This window comes from Paroedura picta, chromosome 4 (assembly GCF_049243985.1).
Source record: "Paroedura picta isolate Pp20150507F chromosome 4, Ppicta_v3.0, whole genome shotgun sequence".
In the NCBI taxonomy this organism is placed as follows: domain Eukaryota; kingdom Metazoa; phylum Chordata; class Lepidosauria; order Squamata; family Gekkonidae; genus Paroedura; species Paroedura picta.
The window spans coordinates 92,109,113-92,115,278 of record NC_135372.1 but is presented as its reverse complement, the minus strand read 5'-3'; positions in this window follow the sequence as shown (position 1 = coordinate 92,115,278).

Below are 6,166 nucleotides of genomic sequence, written 5' to 3'. Positions count from 1 at the left end.
AAACTGACCAAGAGCAGTTGGGGAAAACAAATCACCAGGAGTGGGTTGGATATCAATAGATCTAGTCCAAGCTACAGAAATGGAATCCATGAAAATCTTAACAAGAATATAGCAGCAAATATGGAAAACAAAACAATGACCTACAAACTAGTAATGCTCAATCTGCACTACAGTTCTAAGACTGCAGCAACTATTGGTCCATGGCATCAATTTTTCACTCTAGTAAAGTCATGCTCAAAATCTTACAACAACAACTGTTACCATATGGGAAAGGCACCAGAGATCATGTAGCAAATTTATGTTGGTTACTGGAGCATAGAAGAGAATTTCAGAAGAAAACTAGTGTGTGTTGCATAGATTATAGTAGAGCTTTTGACTATGTAGATCATTAAAGCCTATGCTTGTTTTTTAAAAAAAATATGGATCTGCCACAGGTCTGACCTGTGTACACCATCTCCATTTTTAAATAGCTTTAAAATGACGTCAGCATTCATTGGTCCATCCCACAGATGCCTCCAAATCTTTTAGCCCAGAGCCTCACTGATTTAAACCAATCCAAAGCATATCTTTTAAATCCCTAGTTCTACCAATATATTTTAAATAGATTGTTACTATTTTAGCACAGATTACAACAAGAAGAAAGAAAAACTCTACGGAATAAAGAACGAAGAGCAGTCATTTTGTATTACATTATACGATTACATTCTTACTACTATTGGTATTGTTAATTTTATTTCTCTTAACTTCTCCATTCCATCATATTGTAAATCATAAACCACATAATCCATTCTTATTATACCATGATAAAGTTCTACCTATTTGGAAATTTAGCCACATGCTCTGATTACTCCTAAGAGCCAAAAACTCCTGGTTATTGTTTTTCTGGAAATTATTGAGCTGTACACTCATATACCAAGAATAAAAACCTTTAAAATTGTTGATTTAAATAGATCTGATTTACAGTAGCAATGAAGGGACTGTGCTTATAGGTTATGTCTACTGTCACAATATAGTATAAAACTAAGCTCAGTAATTAATGGAAATTATTCACCCCTGCACCCATAAATGTCTTTCATACTATATATTTGTCCCTGCCTACTCTTCCCTATCTAAGAATAATTGCCTGTGAGTTGTGATGGTTTGGGATGGGAAGATAGAGCAAAATCCACATCACTGCTCTTGGCCATGGGGTGACTAATGTCTGATGACCAAACATTTTTGATGCCCAGTATTAGCTAATAAATTACTCCTGCTAACTCCATGGTCTTGCAAATGAGTTAATACTTTACTTTGTTTTGTTTTGTTTTTTAATTTACACATTGGTGCAGGGCTCACTTGGGCATGAAATCGAGTTCACTGTGGATGGGCAGATAGTTGTGAGTTCCTCCAATGTGCAAGGGGTTGGACTAGATGACCCTAGAGACCCTTTCCAATTCTATGATTCAATGATTCATTGGAATATTGCCTGAATAAAGTGAATAGCAAAATATTTTTGTTTGCTTCCGCAATTCCATGAAACAAAAGGTGTGAATCACAATGTAGAGAACAGCCAAAAAATGATATGACTATATGCATATAGGTATACTATATAACATCATCACAACTATAATATTGTACTACCAAAGCTTGTTTTCATACAGCATACATCAATAGATAATGAAATGATTTTAAGTTCCAATTTCTGCTGCACTCTTTTGGGATTCACACCTCATGTTGTGAATAGTTGAGATAGAGGGTTGTAAATCACATAAATCAATTGAAGAAATAATGAAAAGCTTGTTTCGTGCTATTAGGACTTCTTCAGCAAAGTTTATCTGAATTTCAACTCCCTTTTAGCTGGGATATTTAGAAATGTCTTCCTGGGTACTGCGGTACTAAAAAGACTCTTCATGCTGTCACCAACAGTGTGAGATCCAATAGTTAGGAGTAAGAACACACTGACAAAATATGTATCTGCTGAAAGCCTTTTATTCACCCCAAAGAGAGATGCTCATTATGAACAGATTCTCTGCCAGAATTTTAAAAAGGTACTGGGCACTGTATTCTTTTAGAAGTTTTATTGGAATGCCACAATAGAGATGACAAGCATTGGATGGGAACCAAGTTCTCTTAACATTAGTCTGTGTTTTCTCCTTCTTTTGTACGAAAAGCAAACAATTTCCAATAACATGGCAATGTTGCCTTGACTCAAATTGCTTTGACTGTAATCCTGCCCAATATTTTAATTTTTCAAAATGATTTTGTATGTAGCTTAGCTCTGGCATTAATGATATGTTTCTTATTGGTTTTAATAGTGTTTAAGATGTGACTTTATTTTGTACGTGTTAATCCATTAGCTGCCTTGGTGTTCTTTATGAGGGCAAGAAGGCGAGGTATAAATGTTGTAAAATAACTTAAAGAATTTGTTCCACTGAAAAATGCAGTTCTGGATGGTAGACTTTGATTTGGGAGCAGAGAGCCAGCACTTAACTCATACACCTGAAACACAGTCCAGGCAACAGTGCCAAGAAAATCTATCAAAGTTCACAACAGAAAATTCTAGTTGAAGCCTATCCATCGTGCTATGCAAACAGCAATCAAGGGTGACAGAAAGTTGTGGGAAGAACTCTATATAAAGAAGAACAGTCAGATTCAAGTCCAATAGCATTTTAGAGAACAAAAAGCTTTCAAGAGGCAAAGCTTCTGTCATCAAACACCAGATGAAGATGTTGGTCTCTAAAGCACCACTGGACTGGCTGTTCATCAGCACAGCTAGCTTGTGAAACCATACAGAGCAGAATTACAGAAGTTAAGATGAGAGGCAATAATGTGAAGTAACACGAGAGAGGAGTATCAAATGGTGACCAGTCCAGACAAGCTTCTTCTAACATTTCCTTACTGCAGATCTTGGAAATAGAACAGTTCATGAAAACAATACTCTTTTTATTCAGTAGAGGATCTCATAATGATGAAAGCAAGATTGTATTTCAGGGCAACGTTTCTTCACCTGTTTTTTTCTTGTCCATACATTAGCTCACATATAGTAGTTTCCTAATGTATGACTCCCTATATGGTAGGTGTGCATTTGACCCCAACTTCCTGCATTCCAAAATGATTTTCACAGGTAAGGTAAAGGCTATGCTGCTCCCTCATGACTACTTGATTCGAAAACATGCGTTGATTCCCAGATTGGCCCAAAAGTTGCAGTGCAGTATCTCTGATTGCGGTCCCCAAGAATGGCTGCCCCTCAGCATAGCTCTTTTGAGACCATGGAGGGAAAACAAAATTCAGAGCTTCCTTTGGTCACGAAAACCTGCTGCATAGTGTGCTGGACTCAGATGTGGGTACAAACACTGACCCAGCTGGGGCTGGGCCAAACATGTGCTTGCAATAATAATATGTAACATTTACATTGCACTTTTGAATGTTTAAACACATTCCACATACACACACACACACACCTTGAGGTAGTTCTTACAACAACTCTGTAAGGTGTATCTTCATATTTGAGAAGGGTAGTAATAGCTGCAGCTATGAGAACAAAGACAAGATTTGAACCTAGGCTTTCCCAGTTTATACTGCCTGACTCCTCTTCCCCACTCACAGAGCTTAACTGCAACTTGGGGTGGGGATGTAAATTGTTGATGAAGCATGGAAGTGTTCGAAAGCCCTTCCCCAGCTATATGGGGCCCGCTGATTAACTGCTTCTCCTTTTTTTCTTTTTAAAGGCAGAAGATCCTAATCACAGCTCATTAAAATCATGTCTGGTTTGGCCCTAGGAGGTTCATGAAATATTCTTGCTCAACCTAACCAGAATTTACCCTTGTTATATGAGCTCTTTCTTATTCAGGCTTTTACTGAGTGCAGGAACTGAGCCACAGGTGACTTATCTCCAAGGAACATCTCAAACATTCAACCAACTCTTCAAAGATTGCACCACTCTTGCTTGTCTCCCACTGTATCCAATCGTTTGAAGTATCTTCCTTCTTGATTTATTGGAGGAAGGGTGGGGGAGCAGTTTCCTGGAAATTCCTGAACTCAAGACTGATGTAATAGAGATGCCCTGAAGTATGTGAGGCAGAGTTGATATAATCCATCTGTATACACACTCTGAATTGTAAGAGTTCTATGCCTATGGAAAGACACTTCTCCAATCCTTCTTACGACTATTACAGAACAGGTCCATTTGGACCCTGTTCACTGAGCTGCAGAACTAAAGAGCTGTAGATGCAAGATGGAAACAACCAGGCAGAGGCTGCAGCAATGTGGAATTAGAATCACCAGGTCCTGACCCAGAGGGTTCTCTTGCTCTTTTAAGGCAGGCAGTCTCTTTGAACTAGCAGTCTATGTCTTCATGATCAGACTGTGTTGCTTGCAGAGCAGTGAAAATTTCATCACACACAGTGCTGCTTAAGGGAAGTACCAGCTCCAGGTAGAATTTCCTTCCCTGTCCAATTTAGATTGCAATCCCATACTTCCTTGTGTAATAAGATCCATTAAAATATGAATTAATAGAGGACTGGAATCTTTAAGGTATAGTCTGGATAAAAGGATCATTCCTTGCCTATCAAAACAAACAAAAAACCCTTATAATCCTCTGGTCAGAGTTTCCTCCTGCAACAAAACGTGAATGGAAACAAACCTTGAAACAATCTGGAATAGGATGAACAACTGACCATTTATCTGGCAAGCCTTGTTTGTTCAGTATTGTTGCTAAGGGAGAAAGATACAAAATATTTTCTGTGACAGATTTTTACTGTCTCTCTCTCAATTAGTGGTCTTGATCCAATATTAAATTTTCTTTAGAAAGGGTAGTGATTTTCAGTGATGCCCCCCTTCTGTTTCTGCTAAGCTAAGCCTCCCTTCTTCTAGAGGGGTCAGTGGAATGGACCCAAGGACAATAGTTGTAGTAGGAGGGGATCAACAGAAATCATCACTCTCTCTTACAATAACATAACTACAGTATTTGCTGGCGTATAAGACTACTTTTCCCCCCTGAAAAACATGCCTCCAAGTGGGGGGGTTGTCCTATATGCCAGGTGCACTTCAGTTGGGATAGACATAGCTGCCCATAGTGGCCCATAGTAGCGATCCCCAACCTGTGGGCCGCGGACCACATGTGGTCCGTAGACTAATTGGAGGTGGGCCGTGAAGGACGCCTTCTCCCCCCCCGGCCCTTTACTTCATCCCCCCCCCCCGGCCCTTTACAACACACTTCAGGTGACATTGTCTCCCATCCCTCCCAGATGGGACTATCTCGTTGCAGAGAAACAAGCTCAGGGTTCCTATTGATTTGTCATTGTCATGAGTTAACATCTCCATGAAAATAAAATGTTCCTTATGTTCATTGTTGTGGCGTGTCTGTATCTTATTTTGAAGGGATGTTTAAACATTACCATAGTGATCAGAGAGTGTTAGGGCAGTGGTTGAGAGTAGAGGAGTAAACTACCCCCCCCCCACCGGGCCTCAGTAAAATTGTCAAGCGTTGAGTGGTCCCCGGTGATAAAAAGGTTGGGGACCACTGGCCCATAGTACTGTATTTTGAGTGGAAATGTTGGGGGGTCGTCTTATATGCCCAGTCGTCTTATACACCGGCAAATAGGGTATCCCTCAAATATTCACCTGTTGGATACAGGTGATTTGAATTATTTTTGTATTTTCAAGGTAAAAAAATATTTATATTGTTCACGTTGGTGCAGAATGTGGAGGAGTTGGGCCTAGCAGATGCTGTTTTGTGCACATGAGTGGAATCCATAGAAGGCTATGCTAACAGCTGATGAGAAGGATGTGGGGGAGAGAAATGGACTCCTTTCTGTTCACTGTCTTCTCATCCCTGTGACCAATAAACAGGGGCAAGGGGAGGTAAAGGATAAAATAGGTATGTGGGGGCTGATTCTCAGAGGTAGCCAGCAGTTCCTTGCCTCCTATTTTGTGCCCTTTGTGCCTTCCCTGCATCTTTTGAGCCTTGTCTACCTTTCTGTGCATTCTCTGGCCTGTTCTCTCTCTTTCTCTCTCCCCCCATCCTCTCTTTGTTTCTGATCCCTCTGTAGGTTTGCTTGGGCAGGGTTTTGTGGCTGCTAGATAAAACATTTAGCTATATTGCATGGCTGTCAGTATTTAAATATGCTTTGCTTTGGATTCACCAACTTGTTTCACCTTTCATTACTGGCATTTCTGATTTCTACTC